This window comes from Ambystoma mexicanum, chromosome 13 (genome assembly GCF_040938575.1).
Source record: "Ambystoma mexicanum isolate Mex_15411 chromosome 13, UKY_AmexF1_1, whole genome shotgun sequence".
In the NCBI taxonomy this organism is placed as follows: Eukaryota; Metazoa; Chordata; class Amphibia; order Caudata; family Ambystomatidae; genus Ambystoma; species Ambystoma mexicanum.
The window spans coordinates 358,717,064-358,737,673 of record NC_090938.1 but is presented as its reverse complement, the minus strand read 5'-3'; the positions used below and the strand labels follow the sequence as shown (position 1 = coordinate 358,737,673).

General features: G+C 43.6%; 22 non-coding genes across 22 annotated transcripts; 17 read left to right on the top strand and 5 right to left on the bottom strand.

Moving 5' to 3' along the window:
• Positions 1-569: 569 nt before the first annotated feature.
• Positions 570-664, bottom strand: TRNAI-UAU (transfer RNA isoleucine (anticodon UAU)). Its single transcript has 2 exons — positions 627-664; positions 570-605 (listed from the first exon to the last, which is right to left on the bottom strand). It is a non-coding gene; the product is annotated as a tRNA-Ile (tRNA).
• Positions 665-1,686: 1,022 nt separating this feature from the next.
• On the top strand, positions 1,687-1,768 carry TRNAT-UGU (transfer RNA threonine (anticodon UGU)). The gene is given in 2 exon segments: positions 1,687-1,722; positions 1,733-1,768. It is a non-coding gene; the product is annotated as a tRNA-Thr (tRNA).
• A 687-nt stretch (positions 1,769-2,455) lies between these two features.
• Positions 2,456-2,537, top strand: TRNAS-GCU (transfer RNA serine (anticodon GCU)). The gene has a single exon. It is a non-coding gene; the product is annotated as a tRNA-Ser (tRNA).
• Positions 2,538-3,083: 546 nt separating this feature from the next.
• TRNAT-CGU (transfer RNA threonine (anticodon CGU)) lies at positions 3,084-3,155 on the top strand. Its single transcript has one exon. It is a non-coding gene; the product is annotated as a tRNA-Thr (tRNA).
• A 1,488-nt stretch (positions 3,156-4,643) lies between these two features.
• Positions 4,644-4,738, bottom strand: TRNAI-UAU (transfer RNA isoleucine (anticodon UAU)). Its single transcript has 2 exons — positions 4,701-4,738; positions 4,644-4,679 (listed from the first exon to the last, which is right to left on the bottom strand). It is a non-coding gene; the product is annotated as a tRNA-Ile (tRNA).
• Positions 4,739-5,218: 480 nt separating this feature from the next.
• TRNAS-GCU (transfer RNA serine (anticodon GCU)) lies at positions 5,219-5,295 on the top strand. The gene has a single exon. It is a non-coding gene; the product is annotated as a tRNA-Ser (tRNA).
• A 465-nt stretch (positions 5,296-5,760) lies between these two features.
• Positions 5,761-5,832, top strand: TRNAT-UGU (transfer RNA threonine (anticodon UGU)). Its single transcript has one exon. It is a non-coding gene; the product is annotated as a tRNA-Thr (tRNA).
• A 687-nt stretch (positions 5,833-6,519) lies between these two features.
• TRNAS-GCU (transfer RNA serine (anticodon GCU)) lies at positions 6,520-6,601 on the top strand. Its single transcript has one exon. It is a non-coding gene; the product is annotated as a tRNA-Ser (tRNA).
• Positions 6,602-7,147: 546 nt separating this feature from the next.
• Positions 7,148-7,219, top strand: TRNAT-CGU (transfer RNA threonine (anticodon CGU)). Its single transcript has one exon. It is a non-coding gene; the product is annotated as a tRNA-Thr (tRNA).
• A 1,486-nt stretch (positions 7,220-8,705) lies between these two features.
• On the bottom strand, positions 8,706-8,800 carry TRNAI-UAU (transfer RNA isoleucine (anticodon UAU)). Its single transcript has 2 exons — positions 8,763-8,800; positions 8,706-8,741 (listed from the first exon to the last, which is right to left on the bottom strand). It is a non-coding gene; the product is annotated as a tRNA-Ile (tRNA).
• A 480-nt stretch (positions 8,801-9,280) lies between these two features.
• TRNAS-GCU (transfer RNA serine (anticodon GCU)) lies at positions 9,281-9,357 on the top strand. The gene has a single exon. It is a non-coding gene; the product is annotated as a tRNA-Ser (tRNA).
• A 465-nt stretch (positions 9,358-9,822) lies between these two features.
• TRNAT-UGU (transfer RNA threonine (anticodon UGU)) lies at positions 9,823-9,894 on the top strand. The gene has a single exon. It is a non-coding gene; the product is annotated as a tRNA-Thr (tRNA).
• A 687-nt stretch (positions 9,895-10,581) lies between these two features.
• Positions 10,582-10,663, top strand: TRNAS-GCU (transfer RNA serine (anticodon GCU)). The gene has a single exon. It is a non-coding gene; the product is annotated as a tRNA-Ser (tRNA).
• A 546-nt stretch (positions 10,664-11,209) lies between these two features.
• Positions 11,210-11,281, top strand: TRNAT-CGU (transfer RNA threonine (anticodon CGU)). The gene has a single exon. It is a non-coding gene; the product is annotated as a tRNA-Thr (tRNA).
• A 1,488-nt stretch (positions 11,282-12,769) lies between these two features.
• TRNAI-UAU (transfer RNA isoleucine (anticodon UAU)) lies at positions 12,770-12,864 on the bottom strand. Its single transcript has 2 exons — positions 12,827-12,864; positions 12,770-12,805 (listed from the first exon to the last, which is right to left on the bottom strand). It is a non-coding gene; the product is annotated as a tRNA-Ile (tRNA).
• Positions 12,865-13,344: 480 nt separating this feature from the next.
• TRNAS-GCU (transfer RNA serine (anticodon GCU)) lies at positions 13,345-13,421 on the top strand. The gene has a single exon. It is a non-coding gene; the product is annotated as a tRNA-Ser (tRNA).
• A 465-nt stretch (positions 13,422-13,886) lies between these two features.
• Positions 13,887-13,958, top strand: TRNAT-UGU (transfer RNA threonine (anticodon UGU)). The gene has a single exon. It is a non-coding gene; the product is annotated as a tRNA-Thr (tRNA).
• A 687-nt stretch (positions 13,959-14,645) lies between these two features.
• On the top strand, positions 14,646-14,727 carry TRNAS-GCU (transfer RNA serine (anticodon GCU)). Its single transcript has one exon. It is a non-coding gene; the product is annotated as a tRNA-Ser (tRNA).
• A 2,091-nt stretch (positions 14,728-16,818) lies between these two features.
• Positions 16,819-16,913, bottom strand: TRNAI-UAU (transfer RNA isoleucine (anticodon UAU)). Its single transcript has 2 exons — positions 16,876-16,913; positions 16,819-16,854 (listed from the first exon to the last, which is right to left on the bottom strand). It is a non-coding gene; the product is annotated as a tRNA-Ile (tRNA).
• Positions 16,914-17,393: 480 nt separating this feature from the next.
• Positions 17,394-17,470, top strand: TRNAS-GCU (transfer RNA serine (anticodon GCU)). The gene has a single exon. It is a non-coding gene; the product is annotated as a tRNA-Ser (tRNA).
• A 465-nt stretch (positions 17,471-17,935) lies between these two features.
• TRNAT-UGU (transfer RNA threonine (anticodon UGU)) lies at positions 17,936-18,007 on the top strand. Its single transcript has one exon. It is a non-coding gene; the product is annotated as a tRNA-Thr (tRNA).
• Positions 18,008-18,694: 687 nt separating this feature from the next.
• On the top strand, positions 18,695-18,776 carry TRNAS-GCU (transfer RNA serine (anticodon GCU)). The gene has a single exon. It is a non-coding gene; the product is annotated as a tRNA-Ser (tRNA).
• Positions 18,777-20,610: the final 1,834 nt, after the last annotated feature.

The following is a 20,610-nucleotide window of genomic DNA, read 5'->3' as shown; positions in this document are numbered from 1 at the left end:
GGAGAGGTCTGTGCAAATGCCCAGCCCTTTAGCAATCTCGATCTGCAAAACCTTCAACTCCTAATTCTCATGGCTCCCAGAAGCCCTAGCCCATATGCAAATGAGGCGAGTTCCTATCAGCATCCTTGTTCTGCTTGATTTTATCAAAGTGACTGCCTGATTAGTGAAAGGGTATTTATTCTCAGAGGTTTGCTTCAAAGGCGATAATGCAGTAAATAGACAACATTATTCTTTGTAAGTTGATATTGTCTCCTGGATCCTACTCCAGTAACCCTTTTTCTACCTTTACAAATGTCTTCCGTAAGTGGTGCTCAGCAGAAAATGGAGTATAATAACAGTTGACATTTTTTATTTTCTGTTCTATTTTCAAAAACCCTCTGTAGCTGTATTTAAAGCGCAAACACCCCATAAATAACTTGCAATGAGTATTCCATGTCTAAAAGGCAGAGGAGCTGTCATACAACATTAACTGACAATCAAGGAAACCTTGAGGTGAACCAAAAAATGTCCAGAACATTTATTGGTTCAATAATTCAGTTTTGAGGTGAATTAGTAAAAAGTTCCAAAGTTGCTCCAGGTGAGGCTTGAACTCACAACCTCGGCATTGCTCACTGCATGTACTGCTGTATAAGTACCGCGCGCTAACCGATTGCGCCACTGGAGCTGCTGTGTTTTGGTTTTCGACATGAAACTACACCCACAAACACACACACAAGTGTACAAAAGCACCCACAAGCTCTGGCATTGTCTTTTTAGCTGACACCAAATTATGGGTGCCTTGTAGTGCCCATATTGTGCCACTGGAGCTTACCTTTTAGCCTGATATACACTTTGCCACTGATGTTCAGCCAATGGTGCAGTCAAATGTCCCTTCTACATTTTTGTCATGCTGCAGGCAGTGCCACTGGAGCCAGCATGATGCTCTTCCTCATATTCAACACGTGTCAATTGAAACACCTCCCAATGTCATCTTGGCGATGCCTATAAACACCCCAGGACTTTGATGAATTTTTCTCAACAGCAAGTGAGGCAGTTTTCCTGCAAACGGCTGGATGTACCTCAACAAGGAACGCATTGTGGTTCTATTTTGAAGATGTTTGTGTTATTACCTGTAAAGACTTGAATGCCTAACATAATCCCTGTAGACGAGGTGGCCGAGTGGTTAAGGCGATGGACTGCTAATCTACTGTACACGTGTGGTTTCGAATCCCACCTTTGTCGATTTTAACTTTTGAAATCTTTTTTAAACATCTGCATTGCTCTAAGCACCATTGCCATTGGCTTTCAAAGAACATACAGACAAAAGTGAAAATATGCATGTTAGTTGATTAAGAAGGACACAAACAAGGTTGTCGTGTTACTGGCAGGAATGCAATCTGCTGTGCTTGACTACCCTTTGAGCCAGAATCCGGATAGAAATTTAAAAAAGCAAAGGTAATATCCATATTGTCTCTCTGCTGCCATGTACATGTTTTTTTCAACTTTCACGCATCACATCTCCTCATTAGTCACCCTAAAATTGCACGGAATACGCACAAATTAGCTGCTCCTCAAAAAATCGGCCAGAAAAAAACAGGTCAAATCACAATCATATACATACATTCTCACACACCCTTCAAATATGTCTACCCAGTAAACATCATGTTGTGTGCTCGTTGTGTTGCTGTTATGCGTCGTAACCTGAGGGGCTCTGTAGCTCAGTGGCAGAGCACTGGTCTTGTAAACCAGGGGTCACCAGGGGTCGTGAGTTCGATCCTCATCAGGGCCTCCAAATGGTAATTTTCTTGAACATTGTTGAATAGGAACTGATATTGCACATTGTACCTGTGCAACCTTTTACCAATGGATTCGGGCCTATAACAAAGCCACAAGCGCAAGGTGTCTGAATAGTCTGTGGGGAAGGTCGGCTTTCTGGACCTAATTTCTTCAAGAAAAAGACCTTGATAATCTTGTGATGACAGATGCAGATGATCACGGTGAAGCCCTTACTCTATTGAACAGTACAGCGGTTCTGGGTTGCACGCCTTTCTCTATTTTCAGGGACGTTGATGTGGCAAAATTTAATTGGAAAAGGGTTATTGCCATCACTCACTATTTAAATTCAATGACATCACAGGAAGCAGCAGCATCTGAACTTTGATCTTGGCTGGAAACGTTGAATGATGCCAAACACTGGGAAACTGGAGCTTGCGTTATGCTGGTTTTACTACTAATGGTGTGCCATACGGAAGCTCAAGCACCTTCCTCTGGATTAGTGTTGTGAACCCTCCAGGAGCTCTTGTTATATTTTTCTGAACTTCAACTTGATGTGTTTATCTATCAATGGCCGGGTAAGGAAGAACGAGTCAACGATCTTGTTTCTACTATGACAAACATGATCTATTTTTCACTGACTTTGCACCACCATTGTTTTATCTCTTCTTTAAGCATGGGACTCGAGCACCGTTCCCAAACAGACGAGGTGGCCGAGTGGTTAAGGCGATGGACTGCTAATCCATTGTGCTCTGCACGCGTGGGTTAGAATCCCACCTTCGTCGTATTTTTTCTTTATAGTCTGCATTTAAACATAGACCAAAGTCTTTCAACCTCCCTGTGAAAGACAGGAATGAGTACAGATATGGAAATAGAGATGTAAAAATAAGTTCATTGGTGCAGGCGGAGAATGAAATTAGTCAAAGACTTTCCTCGTAGGTTTCCATTCTTTACTATTATAGGAGCCAAAATCAGCGCAGTTAGTAAACTCCCAAGCTTACATCCCAAATTCTTTTTTCTTTTAGTTGTCTGCCTTTTACATGTTCCTTTTGCCATCATTCTGACCTGCTATCTAAACTCATGAACCTGTTCAGCATCCTACTCAATACATACATACCCGTAAAAGTACATACTCAAACGCATACCGACAATGTATCACCAACATAAGCACACACGCTTTGGCAAATCAGATGTATGATGACGTACTGAACACATGCAGAGATATACAGCCATTTTTACACAACCAGAAATTCATATACCTGGAGATCTACCTAGGTAAAACCCATGGTTTCTTTGCACTTTCTGTTGTTGGCTGTGAGCAAGCAGCAGGTGGCCTTGTAGCTCAGTGGCAGAGCACTGGTCTCGTAAACCAGGGGTCATGAGTTCAAACCTCATCAGGGCCTCGGGCGGATTATTTTCAAAAAGCACGGGGAAGAGAAGCCAGAGTTGCACCATCTACAGAGAACCTTTTATGACGGGATGCATCCTCATAATTGAAGTCTTCCACAGAAGGAGTGAAATAGAGTTCGAGAGGAAGGCCTAATGTTTTCAGGCAAAGACTGACAAAAACCTTGCAATGTCGCATGTAGCTGCTTTGGTGAAAAGACTGTTCAAGTTCACAATGCAACGGAGGGGTGTTCCCCATCTCCATACAATCATCTCTTTGATAATGTAAACGTGCCAGGCGTGTTGAAAGACAAAGACAGACACAACCGCACATACCAGTTGAAGAAAGACAGCCAGCAAACACATTTGTATAGAGGTAAGCAAGCCTCAATTAGAGATGTGAGTCCCTCCGTTTCTGCGGGAGTCCACAAGTTTAATAAAAAATGAACACATATCTTTCATGTTCTAATGATTACCAATCTTTCTGATTAGCTCTGCATAGCTCCAATGGCTATGTGTGTGTGTGTGTGTGTATGTGCCCGTGTGTGTAGGGGAAGGGGTCGGTAGATGTGTTCACGCAGAGCAAGTTGCATACATCGCCAACAGCCATTCTCTCCTGCTCCTGTGCATCCAGTTCGGAAGCGAACCCACCCAATTGTTCTATATGTCTGCTACCCTGACCGCATTCACACATCATTGGCTATTAGTATGCAGCTTGTGGGCGCTGTCAATGGGATATAAGCACCATTCCCCATGTCTGCAATAGCTAGACCAGATTCTGAGGTATGATGAGCAGGGGTCCAGGCACTTCGCCTGACGAACGCCGGGCTTAGCCCTGCCGGGCCTAGCCCTGAGGGGCCTAACTGGGCATGGCCCTGTGTAAGGTAGGGTGAGCAGGGGACCACTTGCAACTAACCTTCGGCACCAATCAGGCATGGAGAGGTCTGTGCAAATGCCCAGCCCTTTAGCAATCTCGATCTGCAAAACCTTCAACTCCTAATTCTCATGGCTCCCAGAAGCCCTAGCCCATATGCAAATGAGGCGAGTTCCTATCAGCATCCTTGTTCTGCTTGATTTTATCAAAGTGACTGCCTGATTAGTGAAAGGGTATTTATTCTCAGAGGTTTGCTTCAAAGGCGATAATGCAGTAAATAGACAACATTATTCTTTGTAAGTTGATATTGTCTCCTGGATCCTACTCCAGTAACCCTTTTTCTACCTTTACAAATGTCTTCCGTAAGTGGTGCTCAGCAGAAAATGGAGTATAATAACAGTTGACATTTTTTATTTTCTGTTCTATTTTCAAAAACCCTCCGTAGCTGTATTTAAAGCGCAAACACCCCATAAATAACTTGCAATGAGTATTCCATGTCTAAAAGGCAGAGGAGCTGTCATACAACATTAACTGACAATCAAGGAAACCTTGAGGTGAACCAAAAAATGTCCAGAACATTTATTGGTTCAATAATTCAGTTTTGAGGTGAATTAGTACAAAGTTCCAAAGTTGCTCCAGGTGAGGCTTGAACTCACAACCTCGGCATTGCTCACTGCATGTACTGCTGTATAAGTACCACGCGCTAACCGATTGCGCCACTGGAGCTGCTGTGTTTTGGTTTTCAACATGAAACTACACCCACAAACACACACACAAGTGTACAAAAGCACCCACAAGCTCTGGCATTGTCTTTTTAGCTGACACCAAATTATGGGTGCCTTGTAGTGCCCATATTGTGCCACTGGAGCTTACCTTTTAGCCTGATATACACTTTGCCACTGATGTTCAGCCAATGGTGCAGTCAAATGTCCCTTCTACATTTTTGTCATGCTGCAGGCAGTGCCACTGGAGCCAGCATGATGCTCTTCCTCATATTCAACACGTGTCAATTGAAACACCTCCCAATGTCATCTTGGCGATGCCTATAAACACCCCAGGACTTTGATGAATTTTTCTCAACAGCAAGTGAGGCAGTTTTCCTGCAAACGGCTGGATGTACCTCAACAAGGAACGCATTGTGGTTCTATTTTGAAGATGTTTGTGTTATTACCTGTAAAGACTTGAATGGCTAACATAATCCCTGTAGACGAGGTGGCCGAGTGGTTAAGGCGATGGACTGCTAATCTACTGTACACGCGTGGTTTCGAATCCCACCTTTGTCGATTTTAACTTTTGAAATCTTTTTTAAACATCTGCATTGCTCTAAGCACCATTGCCATTGGCTTTCAAAGAACATACAGACAAAAGTGAAAATATGCATGTTAGTTGATTAAGAAGGACACAAACAAGGTTGTCGTGTTACTGGCAGGAATGCAATCTGCTGTGCTTGACTACCCTTTGAGCCAGAATCCGGATAGAAATTTAAAAAAGCAAAGGTAATATCCATATTGTCTCTCTGCTGCCATGTACATGTTTTTTTCAACTTTCACGCATCACATCTCCTCATTAGTCACCCTAAAATTGCACGGAATACGCACAAATTAGCTGCTCCTCAAAAAATCGGCCAGAAAAAAACAGGTCAAATCACAATCATATACATACATTCTCACACACCCTTCAAATATGTCTACCCAGTAAACATCATGTTGTGTGCTCGTTGTGTTGCTGTTATGCGTCGTAACCTGAGGGGCTCTGTAGCTCAGTGGCAGAGCACTGGTCTTGTAAACCAGGGGTCGTGAGTTCGATCCTCATCAGGGCCTCCAAATGGTAATTTTCTTGAACATTGTTGAATAGGAACTGATATTGCACATTGTACCTGTGCAACCTTTTACCAATGGATTCGGGCCTATAACAAAGCCACAAGCGCAAGGTGTCTGAATAGTCTGTGGGGAAGGTCGGCTTTCTGGACCTAATTTCTTCAAGAAAAAGACCTTGATAATCTTGTGATGACAGATGCAGATGATCACGGTGAAGCCCTTACTCTATTGAACAGTACAGCGGTTCTGGGTTGCACGCCTTTCTCTATTTTCAGGGACGTTGATGTGGCAAAATTTAATTGGAAAAGGGTTATTGCCATCACTCACTATTTAAATTCAATGACATCACAGGAAGCAGCAGCATCTGAACTTTGATCTTGGCTGGAAACGTTGAATGATGCCAAACACTGGGAAACTGGAGCTTGCGTTATGCTGGTTTTACTACTAATGGTGTGCCATACGGAAGCTCAAGCACCTTCCTCTGGATTAGTGTTGTGAACCCTCCAGGAGCTCTTGTTATATTTTTCTGAACTTCAACTTGATGTGTTTATCTATCAATGGCCGGGTAAGGAAGAACGAGTCAACGATCTTGTTTCTACTATGACAAACATGATCTATTTTTCACTGACTTTGCACCACCATTGTTTTATCTCTTCTTTAAGCATGGGACTCGAGCACCGTTCCCAAACAGACGAGGTGGCCGAGTGGTTAAGGCGATGGACTGCTAATCCATTGTGCTCTGCACGCGTGGGTTCGAATCCCACCTTCGTCGTACTTTTTCTTTATAGTCTGCATTTAAACATAGACCAAAGTCTTTCAACCTCCCTGTGAAAGACAGGAATGAGTACAGATATGGAAATAGAGATGTAAAAATAAGTTCATTGGTGCAGGCGGAGAATGAAATTAGTCAAAGACTTTCCTCGTAGGTTTCCATTCTTTACTATTATAGGAGCCAAAATCAGCGCAGTTAGTAAACTCCCAAGCTTACATCCCAAATTCTTTTTTCTTTTAGTTGTCTGCCTTTTACATGTTCCTTTTGCCATCATTCTGACCTGCTATCTAAACTCATGAACCTGTTCAGCATCCTACTCAATACATACATACCCGTAAAAGTACATACTCAAACGCATACCGACAATGTATCACCAACATAAGCACACACGCTTTCGCAAATCAGATGTATGATGACGTACTGAACACATGCAGAGATATACAGCCATTTTTACACAACCAGAAATTCATATACCTGGAGATCTACCTAGGTAAAACCCATGGTTTCTTTGCACTTTCTGTTGTTGGCTGTGAGCAAGCAGCAGGTGGCCTTGTAGCTCAGTGGCAGAGCACTGGTCTCGTAAACCAGGGGACATGAGTTCAAACCTCATCAGGGCCTCGGGCGGATTATTTTCAAAAAGCACGGGGAAGAGAAGCCAGAGTTGCACCATCTACAGAGAACCTTTTATGACGGGATGCATCCTCATAATTGAAGTCTTCCACAGAAGGAGTGAAATAGAGTTCGAGAGGAAGGCCTAATGTTTTCAGGCAAAGACTGACAAAAACCTTGCAATGTCGCATGTAGCTGCTTTGGTGAAAAGACTGTTCAAGTTCACAATGCAACGGAGGGGTGTTCCCCATCTCCATACAATCATCTCTTTGATAATGTAAACGTGCCAGGCGTGTTGAAAGACAAAGACAGACACAACCGCACATACCAGTTGAAGAAAGACAGCCAGCAAACACATTTGTATAGAGGTAAGCAAGCCTCAATTAGAGATGTGAGTCCCTCCGTTTCTGCGGGAGTCCACAAGTTTAATAAAAAATGAACACATATCTTTCATGTTCTAATGATTACCAATCTTTCTGATTAGCTCTGCATAGCTCCAATGGCTATGTGTGTGTGTGTGTGTATGTGCCCGTGTGTGTAGGGGAAGGGGTCGGTAGATGTGTTCACGCAGAGCAAGTTGCATACATCGCCAACAGCCATTCTCTCCTGCTCCTGTGCATCCAGTTCGGAAGCGAACCCACCCAATTGTTCTATATGTCTGCTACCCTGACCGCATTCACACATCATTGGCTATTAGTATGCAGCTTGTGGGCGCTGTCAATGGGATATAAGCACCATTCCCCATGTCTGCAATAGCTAGACCAGATTCTGAGGTATGATGAGCAGGGGTCCAGGCACTTCGCCTGACGAACGCCGGGCTTAGCCCTGCCGGGCCTAGCCCTGAGGGGCCTAACTGGGCATGGCCCTGTGTAAGGTAGGGTGAGCAGGGGACCACTTGCAACTAACCTTCGGCACCAATCAGGCATGGAGAGGTCTGTGCAAATGCCCAGCCCTTTAGCAATCTCGATCTGCAAAACCTTCAACTCCTAATTCTCATGGCTCCCAGAAGCCCTAGCCCATATGCAAATGAGGCGAGTTCCTATCAGCATCCTTGTTCTGCTTGATTTTATCAAAGTGACTGCCTGATTAGTGAAAGGGTATTTATTCTCAGAGGTTTGCTTCAAAGGCGATAATGCAGTAAATAGACAACATTATTCTTTGTAAGTTGATATTGTCTCCTGGATCCTACTCCAGTAACCCTTTTTCTACCTTTACAAATGTCTTCCGTAAGTGGTGCTCAGCAGAAAATGGAGTATAATAACAGTTGACATTTTTTATTTTCTGTTCTATTTTCAAAAACCCTCCGTAGCTGTATTTAAAGCGCAAACACCCCATAAATAACTTGCAATGAGTATTCCATGTCTAAAAGGCAGAGGAGCTGTCATACAACATTAACTGACAATCAAGGAAACCTTGAGGTGAACCAAAAAATGTCCAGAACATTTATTGGTTCAATAATTCAGTTTTGAGGTGAATTAGTAAAAAGTTCCAAAGTTGCTCCAGGTGAGGCTTGAACTCACAACCTCGGCATTGCTCACTGCATGTACTGCTGTATAAGTACCGCGTGCTAACCGATTGCGCCACTGGAGCTGCTGTGTTTTGGTTTTCAACATGAAACTACACCCACAAACACACACACAAGTGTACAAAAGCACCCACAAGCTCTGGCATTGTCTTTTTAGCTGACACCAAATTATGGGTGCCTTGTAGTGCCCATATTGTGCCACTGGAGCTTACCTTTTAGCCTGATATACACTTTGCCACTGATGTTCAGCCAATGGTGCAGTCAAATGTCCCTTCTACATTTTTGTCATGCTGCAGGCAGTGCCACTGGAGCCAGCATGATGCTCTTCCTCATATTCAACACGTGTCAATTGAAACACCTCCCAATGTCATCTTGGCGATGCCTATAAACACCCCAGGACTTTGATGAATTTTTCTCAACAGCAAGTGAGGCAGTTTTCCTGCAAACGGCTGGATGTACCTCAACAAGGAACGCATTGTGGTTCTATTTTGAAGATGTTTGTGTTATTACCTGTAAAGACTTGAATGCCTAACATAATCCCTGTAGACGAGGTGGCCGAGTGGTTAAGGCGATGGACTGCTAATCTACTGTACACGCGTGGTTTCGAATCCCACCTTTGTCGATTTTAACTTTTGAAATCTTTTTTAAACATCTGCATTGCTCTAAGCACCATTGCCATTGGCTTTCAAAGAACATACAGACAAAAGTGAAAATATGCATGTTAGTTGATTAAGAAGGACACAAACAAGGTTGTCGTGTTACTGGCAGGAATGCAATCTGCTGTGCTTGACTACCCTTTGAGCCAGAATCCGGATAGAAATTTAAAAAAGCAAAGGTAATATCCATATTGTCTCTCTGCTGCCATGTACATGTTTTTTTCAACTTTCACGCATCACATCTCCTCATTAGTCACCCTAAAATTGCACGGAATACGCACAAATTAGCTGCTCCTCAAAAAATCGGCCAGAAAAAAACAGGTCAAATCACAATCATATACATACATTCTCACACACCCTTCAAATATGTCTACCCAGTAAACATCATGTTGTGTGCTCGTTGTGTTGCTGTTATGCGTCGTAACCTGAGGGGCTCTGTAGCTCAGTGGCAGAGCACTGGTCTTGTAAACCAGGGGTCGTGAGTTCGATCCTCATCAGGGCCTCCAAATGGTAATTTTCTTGAACATTGTTGAATAGGAACTGATATTGCACATTGTACCTGTGCAACCTTTTACCAATGGATTCGGGCCTATAACAAAGCCACAAGCGCAAGGTGTCTGAATAGTCTGTGGGGAAGGTCGGCTTTCTGGACCTAATTTCTTCAAGAAAAAGACCTTGATAATCTTGTGATGACAGATGCAGATGATCACGGTGAAGCCCTTACTCTATTGAACAGTACAGCGGTTCTGGGTTGCACGCCTTTCTCTATTTTCAGGGACGTTGATGTGGCAAAATTTAATTGGAAAAGGGTTATTGCCATCACTCACTATTTAAATTCAATGACATCACAGGAAGCAGCAGCATCTGAACTTTGATCTTGGCTGGAAACGTTGAATGATGCCAAACACTGGGAAACTGGAGCTTGCGTTATGCTGGTTTTACTACTAATGGTGTGCCATACGGAAGCTCAAGCACCTTCCTCTGGATTAGTGTTGTGAACCCTCCAGGAGCTCTTGTTATATTTTTCTGAACTTCAACTTGATGTGTTTATCTATCAATGGCCGGGTAAGGAAGAACGAGTCAACGATCTTGTTTCTACTATGACAAACATGATCTATTTTTCACTGACTTTGCACCACCATTGTTTTATCTCTTCTTTAAGCATGGGACTCGAGCACCGTTCCCAAACAGACGAGGTGGCCGAGTGGTTAAGGCGATGGACTGCTAATCCATTGTGCTCTGCACGCGTGGGTTCGAATCCCACCTTCGTCGTACTTTTTCTTTATAGTCTGCATTTAAACATAGACCAAAGTCTTTCAACCTCCCTGTGAAAGACAGGAATGAGTACAGATATGGAAATAGAGATGTAAAAATAAGTTCATTGGTGCAGGCGGAGAATGAAATTAGTCAAAGACTTTCCTCGTAGGTTTCCATTCTTTACTATTATAGGAGCCAAAATCAGCGCAGTTAGTAAACTCCCAAGCTTACATCCCAAATTCTTTTTTCTTTTAGTTGTCTGCCTTTTACATGTTCCTTTTGCCATCATTCTGACCTGCTATCTAAACTCATGAACCTGTTCAGCATCCTACTCAATACATACATACCCGTAAAAGTACATACTCAAACGCATACCGACAATGTATCACCAACATAAGCACACACGCTTTCGCAAATCAGATGTATGATGACGTACTGAACACATGCAGAGATATACAGCCATTTTTACACAACCAGAAATTCATATACCTGGAGATCTACCTAGGTAAAACCCATGGTTTCTTTGCACTTTCTGTTGTTGGCTGTGAGCAAGCAGCAGGTGGCCTTGTAGCTCAGTGGCAGAGCACTGGTCTCGTAAACCAGGGGTCATGAGTTCAAACCTCATCAGGGCCTCGGGCGGATTATTTTCAAAAAGCACGGGGAAGAGAAGCCAGAGTTGCACCATCTACAGAGAACCTTTTATGACGGGATGCATCCTCATAATTGAAGTCTTCCACAGAAGGAGTGAAATAGAGTTCGAGAGGAAGGCCTAATGTTTTCAGGCAAAGACTGACAAAAACCTTGCAATGTCGCATGTAGCTGCTTTGGTGAAAAGACTGTTCAAGTTCACAATGCAACGGAGGGGTGTTCCCCATCTCCATACAATCATCTCTTTGATAATGTAAACGTGCCAGGCGTGTTGAAAGACAAAGACAGACACAACCGCACATACCAGTTGAAGAAAGACAGCCAGCAAACACATTTGTATAGAGGTAAGCAAGCCTCAATTAGAGATGTGAGTCCCTCCGTTTCTGCGGGAGTCCACAAGTTTAATAAAAAATGAACACATATCTTTCATGTTCTAATGATTACCAATCTTTCTGATTAGCTCTGCATAGCTCCAATGGCTATGTGTGTGTGTGTGTGTGTATGTGCCCGTGTGTGTAGGGGAAGGGGTCGGTAGATGTGTTCACGCAGAGCAAGTTGCATACATCGCCAACAGCCATTCTCTCCTGCTCCTGTGCATCCAGTTCGGAAGCGAACCCACCCAATTGTTCTATATGTCTGCTACCCTGACCGCATTCACACATCATTGGCTATTAGTATGCAGCTTGTGGGCGCTGTCAATGGGATATAAGCACCATTCCCCATGTCTGCAATAGCTAGACCAGATTCTGAGGTATGATGAGCAGGGGTCCAGGCACTTCGCCTGACGAACGCCGGGCTTAGCCCTGCCGGGCCTAGCCCTGAGGGGCCTAACTGGGCATGGCCCTGTGTAAGGTAGGGTGAGCAGGGGACCACTTGCAACTAACCTTCGGCACCAATCAGGCATGGAGAGGTCTGTGCAAATGCCCAGCCCTTTAGCAATCTCGATCTGCAAAACCTTCAACTCCTAATTCTCATGGCTCCCAGAAGCCCTAGCCCATATGCAAATGAGGCGAGTTCCTATCAGCATCCTTGTTCTGCTTGATTTTATCAAAGTGACTGCCTGATTAGTGAAAGGGTATTTATTCTCAGAGGTTTGCTTCAAAGGCGATAATGCAGTAAATAGACAACATTATTCTTTGTAAGTTGATATTGTCTCCTGGATCCTACTCCAGTAACCCTTTTTCTACCTTTACAAATGTCTTCCGTAAGTGGTGCTCAGCAGAAAATGGAGTATAATAACAGTTGACATTTTTTATTTTCTGTTCTATTTTCAAAAACCCTCCGTAGCTGTATTTAAAGCGCAAACACCCCATAAATAACTTGCAATGAGTATTCCATGTCTAAAAGGCAGAGGAGCTGTCATACAACATTAACTGACAATCAAGGAAACCTTGAGGTGAACCAAAAAATGTCCAGAACATTTATTGGTTCAATAATTCAGTTTTGAGGTGAATTAGTAAAAAGTTCCAAAGTTGCTCCAGGTGAGGCTTGAACTCACAACCTCGGCATTGCTCACTGCATGTACTGCTGTATAAGTACCGCGCGCTAACCGATTGCGCCACTGGAGCTGCTGTGTTTTGGTTTTCAACATGAAACTACACCCACAAACACACACACAAGTGTACAAAAGCACCCACAAGCTCTGGCATTGTCTTTTTAGCTGACACCAAATTATGGGTGCCTTGTAGTGCCCATATTGTGCCACTGGAGCTTACCTTTTAGCCTGATATACACTTTGCCACTGATGTTCAGCCAATGGTGCAGTCAAATGTCCCTTCTACATTTTTGTCATGCTGCAGGCAGTGCCACTGGAGCCAGCATGATGCTCTTCCTCATATTCAACACGTGTCAATTGAAACACCTCCCAATGTCATCTTGGCGATGCCTATAAACACCCCAGGACTTTGATGAATTTTTCTCAACAGCAAGTGAGGCAGTTTTCCTGCAAACGGCTGGATGTACCTCAACAAGGAACGCATTGTGGTTCTATTTTGAAGATGTTTGTGTTATTACCTGTAAAGACTTGAATGCCTAACATAATCCCTGTAGACGAGGTGGCCGAGTGGTTAAGGCGATGGACTGCTAATCTACTGTACACGCGTGGTTTCGAATCCCACCTTTGTCGATTTTAACTTTTGAAATCTTTTTTAAACATCTGCATTGCTCTAAGCACCATTGCCATTGGCTTTCAAAGAACATACAGACAAAAGTGAAAATATGCATGTTAGTTGATTAAGAAGGACACAAACAAGGTTGTCGTGTTACTGGCAGGAATGCAATCTGCTGTGCTTGACTACCCTTTGAGCCAGAATCCGGATAGAAATTTAAAAAAGCAAAGGTAATATCCATATTGTCTCTCTGCTGCCATGTACATGTTTTTTTCAACTTTCACGCATCACATCTCCTCATTAGTCACCCTAAAATTGCACGGAATACGCACAAATTAGCTGCTCCTCAAAAAATCGGCCAGAAAAAAACAGGTCAAATCACAATCATATACATACATTCTCACACACCCTTCAAATATGTCTACCCAGTAAACATCATGTTGTGTGCTCGTTGTGTTGCTGTTATGCGTCGTAACCTGAGGGGCTCTGTAGCTCAGTGGCAGAGCACTGGTCTTGTAAACCAGGGGTCGTGAGTTCGATTCTCATCAGGGCCTCCAAATGGTAATTTTCTTGAACATTGTTGAATAGGAACTGATATTGCACATTGTACCTGTGCAACCTTTTACCAATGGATTCGGGCCTATAACAAAGCCACAAGCGCAAGGTGTCTGAATAGTCTGTGGGGAAGGTCGGCTTTCTGGACCTAATTTCTTCAAGAAAAAGACCTTGATAATCTTGTGATGACAGATGCAGATGATCACGGTGAAGCCCTTACTCTATTGAACAGTACAGCGGTTCTGGGTTGCACGCCTTTCTCTATTTTCAGGGACGTTGATGTGGCAAAATTTAATTGGAAAAGGGTTATTGCCATCACTCACTATTTAAATTCAATGACATCACAGGAAGCAGCAGCATCTGAACTTTGATCTTGGCTGGAAACGTTGAATGATGCCAAACACTGGGAAACTGGAGCTTGCGTTATGCTGGTTTTACTACTAATGGTGTGCCATACGGAAGCTCAAGCACCTTCCTCTGGATTAGTGTTGTGAACCCTCCAGGAGCTCTTGTTATATTTTTCTGAACTTCAACTTGATGTGTTTATCTATCAATGGCCGGGTAAGGAAGAACGAGTCAACGATCTTGTTTCTACTATGACAAACATGATCTATTTTTCACTGACTTTGCACCACCATTGTTTTATCTCTTCTTTAAGCATGGGACTCGAGCACCGTTCCGAAACAGACGAGGTGGCCGAGTGGTTAAGGCGATGGACTGCTAATCCATTGTGCTCTGCACGCGTGGGTTCGAATCCCACCTTCGTCGTATTTTTTCTTTATAGTCTGCATTTAAACATAGACCAAAGTCTTTCAACCTCCCTGTGAAAGACAGGAATGAGTACAGATATGGAAATAGAGATGTAAAAATAAGTTCATTGGTGCAGGCGGAGAATGAAATTAGTCAAAGACTTTCCTCGTAGGTTTCCATTCTTTACTATTATAGGAGCCAAAATCAGCGCAGTTAGTAAACTCCCAAGCTTACATCCCAAATTCTTTTTTCTTTTAGTTGTCTGCCTTTTACATGTTCCTTTTGCCATCATTCTGACCTGCTATCTAAACTCATGAACCTGTTCAGCATCCTACTCAATACATACATACCCGTAAAAGTACATACTCAAACGCATACCGACAATGTATCACCAACGTAAGCACACACGCTTTCGCAAATCAGATGTATGATGACGTACTGAACACATGCAGAGATATACAGCCATTTTTACACAACCAGAAATTCATATACCTGGAGATCTACCTAGGTAAAACCCATGGTTTCTTTGCACTTTCTGTTGTTGGCTGTGAGCAAGCAGCAGGTGGCCTTGTAGCTCAGTGGCAGAGCACTGGTCTCGTAAACCAGGGGTCATCAGGGCCTCGGGCGGATTATTTTCAAAAAGCACGGGGAAGAGAAGCCAGAGTTGCACCATTTACAGAGAACCTTTTATGACGGGATGCATCCTCATAATTGAAGTCTTCCACAGAAGGAGTGAAATAGAGTTCGAGAGGAAGGCCTAATGTTTTCAGGCAAAGACTGACAAAAACCTTGCAATGTCGCATGTAGCTGCTTTGGTGAAAAGACTGTTCAAGTTCACAATGCAACGGAGGGGTGTTCCCCATCTCCATACAATCATCTCTTTGATAATGTAAACGTGCCAGGCGTGTTGAAAGACAAAGACAGACACAACCGCACATACCAGTTGAAGAAAGACAGCCAGCAAACACATTTGTATAGAGGTAAGCAAGCCTCAATTAGAGATGTGAGTCCCTCCGTTTCTGCGGGAGTCCACAAGTTTAATAAAAAATGAACACATATCTTTCATGTTCTAATGATTACCAATCTTTCTGATTAGCTCTGCATAGCTCCAATGGCTATGTGTGTGTGTGTGTGTGTATGTGCCCGTGTGTGTAGGGGAAGGGGTCGGTAGATGTGTTCACGCAGAGCAAGTTGCATACATCGCCAACAGCCATTCTCTCCTGCTCCTGTGCATCCAGTTCGGAAGCGAACCCACCCAATTGTTCTATATGTCTGCTACCCTGACCGCATTCACACATCATTGGCTATTAGTATGCAGCTTGTGGGCGCTGTCAATGGGATATAAGCACCATTCCCCATGTCTGCAATAGCTAGACCAGATTCTGAGGTATGATGAGCAGGGGTCCAGGCACTTCGCCTGACGAACGCCGGGCTTAGCCCTGCCGGGCCTAGCCCTGAGGGGCCTAACTGGGCATGGCCCTGTGTAAGGTAGGGTGAGCAGGGGACCACTTGCAACTAACCTTCGGCACCAATCAGGCATGGAGAGGTCTGTGCAAATGCCCAGCCCTTTAGCAATCTCGATCTGCAAAACCTTCAACTCCTAATTCTCATGGCTCCCAGAAGCCCTAGCCCATATGCAAATGAGGCGAGTTCCTATCAGCATCCTTGTTCTGCTTGATTTTATCAAAGTGACTGCCTGATTAGTGAAAGGGTATTTATTCTCAGAGGTTTGCTTCAAAGGCGATAATGCAGTAAATAGACAACATTATTCTTTGTAAGTTGATATTGTCTCCTGGATCCTACTCCAGTAACCCTTTTTCTACCTTTACAAATGTCTTCCGTAAGTGGTGCTCAGCAGAAAATGGAGTATAATAACAGTTGACATTTTTTATTTTCTGTTCTATTTTCAAAAACCCTCCGTAGCTGTATTTAAAGCGCAAACACCCCATAAATAACTTGCAATGAGTATTCCATGTCTAAAAGGCAGAGGAGCTGTCATACAACATTAACTGACAATCAAGGAAACCTTGAGGTGAACCAAAAAATGTCCAGAACATTTATTGGTTCAATAATTCAGTTTTGAGGTGAATTAGTAAAAAGTTCCAAAGTTGCTCCAGGTGAGGCTTGAACTCACAACCTCGGCATTGCTCACTGCATGTACTGCTGTATAAGTACCGCGCGCTAACCGATTGCGCCACTGGAGCTGCTGTGTTTTGGTTTTCAACATGAAACTACACCCACAAACACACACACAAGTGTACAAAAGCACCCACAAGCTCTGGCATTGTCTTTTTAGCTGACACCAAATTATGGGTGCCTTGTAGTGCCCATATTGTGCCACTGGAGCTTACCTTTTAGCCTGATATACACTTTGCCACTGATGTTCAGCCAATGGTGCAGTCAAATGTCCCTTCTACATTTTTGTCATGCTGCAGGCAGTGCCACTGGAGCCAGCATGATGCTCTTCCTCATATTCAACACGTGTCAATTGAAACACCTCCCAATGTCATCTTGGCGATGCCTATAAACACCCCAGGACTTTGATGAATTTTTCTCAACAGCAAGTGAGGCAGTTTTCCTGCAAACGGCTGGATGTACCTCAACAAGGAACGCATTGTGGTTCTATTTTGAAGATGTTTGTGTTATTACCTGTAAAGACTTGAATGCCTAACATAATCCCTGTAGACGAGGTGGCCGAGTGGTTAAGGCGATGGACTGCTAATCTACTGTACACGCGTGGTTTCGAATCCCACCTTTGTCGATTTTAACTTTTGAAATCTTTTTTAAACATCTGCATTGCTCTAAGCACCATTGCCATTGGCTTTCAAAGAACATACAGACAAAAGTGAAAATATGCATGTTAGTTGATTAAGAAGGACACAAACAAGGTTGTCGTGTTACTGGCAGGAATGCAATCTGCTGTGCTTGACTACCCTTTGAGCCAGAATCCGGATAGAAATTTAAAAAAGCAAAGGTAATATCCATATTGTCTCTCTGCTGCCATGTACATGTTTTTTTCAACTTTCACGCATCACATCTCCTCATTAGTCACCCTAAAATTGCACGGAATACGCACAAATTAGCTGCTCCTCAAAAAATCGGCCAGAAAAAAACAGGTCAAATCACAATCATATACATACATTCTCACACACCCTTCAAATATGTCTACCCAGTAAACATCATGTTGTGTGCTCGTTGTGTTGCTGTTATGCGTCATAACCTGAGGGGCTCTGTAGCTCAGTGGCAGAGCACTGGTCTTGTAAACCAGGGGTCGTGAGTTCGATCCTCATCAGGGCCTCCAAATGGTAATTTTCTTGAACATTGTTGAATAGGAACTGATATTGCACATTGTACCTGTGCAACCTTTTACCAATGGATTCGGGCCTATAACAAAGCCACAAGCGCAAGGTGTCTGAATAGTCTGTGGGGAAGGTCGGCTTTCTGGACCTAATTTCTTCAAGAAAAAGACCTTGATAATCTTGTGATGACAGATGCAGATGATCACGGTGAAGCCCTTACTCTATTGAACAGTACAGCGGTTCTGGGTTGCACGCCTTTCTCTATTTTCAGGGACGTTGATGTGGCAAAATTTAATTGGAAAAGGGTTATTGCCATCACTCACTATTTAAATTCAATGACATCACAGGAAGCAGCAGCATCTGAACTTTGATCTTGGCTGGAAACGTTGAATGATGCCAAACACTGGGAAACTGGAGCTTGCGTTATGCTGGTTTTACTACTAATGGTGTGCCATACGGAAGCTCAAGCACCTTCCTCTGGATTAGTGTTGTGAACCCTCCAGGAGCTCTTGTTATATTTTTCTGAACTTCAACTTGATGTGTTTATCTATCAATGGCCGGGTAAGGAAGAACGAGTCAACGATCTTGTTTCTACTATGACAAACATGATCTATTTTTCACTGACTTTGCACCACCATTGTTTTATCTCTTCTTTAAGCATGGGACTCGAGCACCGTTCCGAAACAGACGAGGTGGCCGAGTGGTTAAGGCGATGGACTGCTAATCCATTGTGCTCTGCACGCGTGGGTTCGAATCCCACCTTCGTCGTATTTTTTCTTTATAGTCTGCATTTAAACATAGACCAAAGTCTTTCAACCTCCCTGTGAAAGACAGGAATGAGTACAGATATGGAAATAGAGATGTAAAAATAAGTTCATTGGTGCAGGCGGAGAATGAAATTAGTCAAAGACTTTCCTCGTAGGTTTCCATTCTTTACTATTATAGGAGCCAAAATCAGCGCAGTTAGTAAACTCCCAAGCTTACATCCCAAATTCTTTTTTCTTTTAGTTGTCTGCCTTTTACATGTTCCTTTTGCCATCATTCTGACCTGCTATCTAAACTCATGAACCTGTTCAGCATCCTACTCAATACATACATACCCGTAAAAGTACATACTCAAACGCATACCGACAATGTATCACCAACGTAAGCACACACGCTTTCGCAAATCAGATGTATGATGACGTACTGAACACATGCAGAGATATACAGCCATTTTTACACAACCAGAAATTCATATACCTGGAGATCTACCTAGGTAAAACCCATGGTTTCTTTGCACTTTCTGTTGTTGGCTGTGAGCAAGCAGCAGGTGGCCTTGTAGCTCAGTGGCAGAGCACTGGTCTCGTAAACCAGGGGTCATCAGGGCCTCGGGCGGATTATTTTCAAAAAGCACGGGGAAGAGAAGCCAGAGTTGCACCATTTACAGAGAACCTTTTATGACGGGATGCATCCTCATAATTGAAGTCTTCCACAGAAGGAGTGAAATAGAGTTCGAGAGGAAGGCCTAATGTTTTCAGGCAAAGACTGACAAAAACCTTGCAATGTCGCATGTAGCTGCTTTGGTGAAAAGACTGTTCAAGTTCACAATGCAACGGAGGGGTGTTCCCCATCTCCATACAATCATCTCTTTGATAATGTAAACGTGCCAGGCGTGTTGAAAGACAAAGACAGACACAACCGCACATACCAGTTGAAGAAAGACAGCCAGCAAACACATTTGTATAGAGGTAAGCAAGCCTCAATTAGAGATGTGAGTCCCTCCGTTTCTGCGGGAGTCCACAAGTTTAATAAAAAATGAACACATATCTTTCATGTTCTAATGATTACCAATCTTTCTGATTAGCTCTGCATAGCTCCAATGGCTATGTGTGTGTGTGTGTGTGTATGTGCCCGTGTGTGTAGGGGAAGGGGTCGGTAGATGTGTTCACGCAGAGCAAGTTGCATACATCGCCAACAGCCATTCTCTCCTGCTCCTGTGCATCCAGTTCGGAAGCGAACCCACCCAATTGTTCTATATGTCTGCTACCCTGACCGCATTCACACATCATTGGCTATTAGTATGCAGCTTGTGGGCGCTGTCAATGGGATATAAGCACCATTCCCCATGTCTGCAATAGCTAGACCAGATTCTGAGGTATGATGAGCAGGGGTCCAGGCACTTCGCCTGACGAACGCCGGGCTTAGCCCTGCCGGGCCTAGCCCTGAGGGGCCTAACTGGGCATGGCCCTGTGTAAGGTAGGGTGAGCAGGGGACCACTTGCAACTAACCTTCGGCACCAATCAGGCATGGAGAGGTCTGTGCAAATGCCCAGCCCTTTAGCAATCTCGATCTGCAAAACCTTCAACTCCTAATTCTCATGGCTCCCAGAAGCCCTAGCCCATATGCAAATGAGGCGAGTTCCTATCAGCATCCTTGTTCTGCTTGATTTTATCAAAGTGACTGCCTGATTAGTGAAAGGGTATTTATTCTCAGAGGTTTGCTTCAAAGGCGATAATGCAGTAAATAGACAACATTATTCTTTGTAAGTTGATATTGTCTCCTGGATCCTACTCCAGTAACCCTTTTTCTACCTTTACAAATGTCTTCCGTAAGTGGTGCT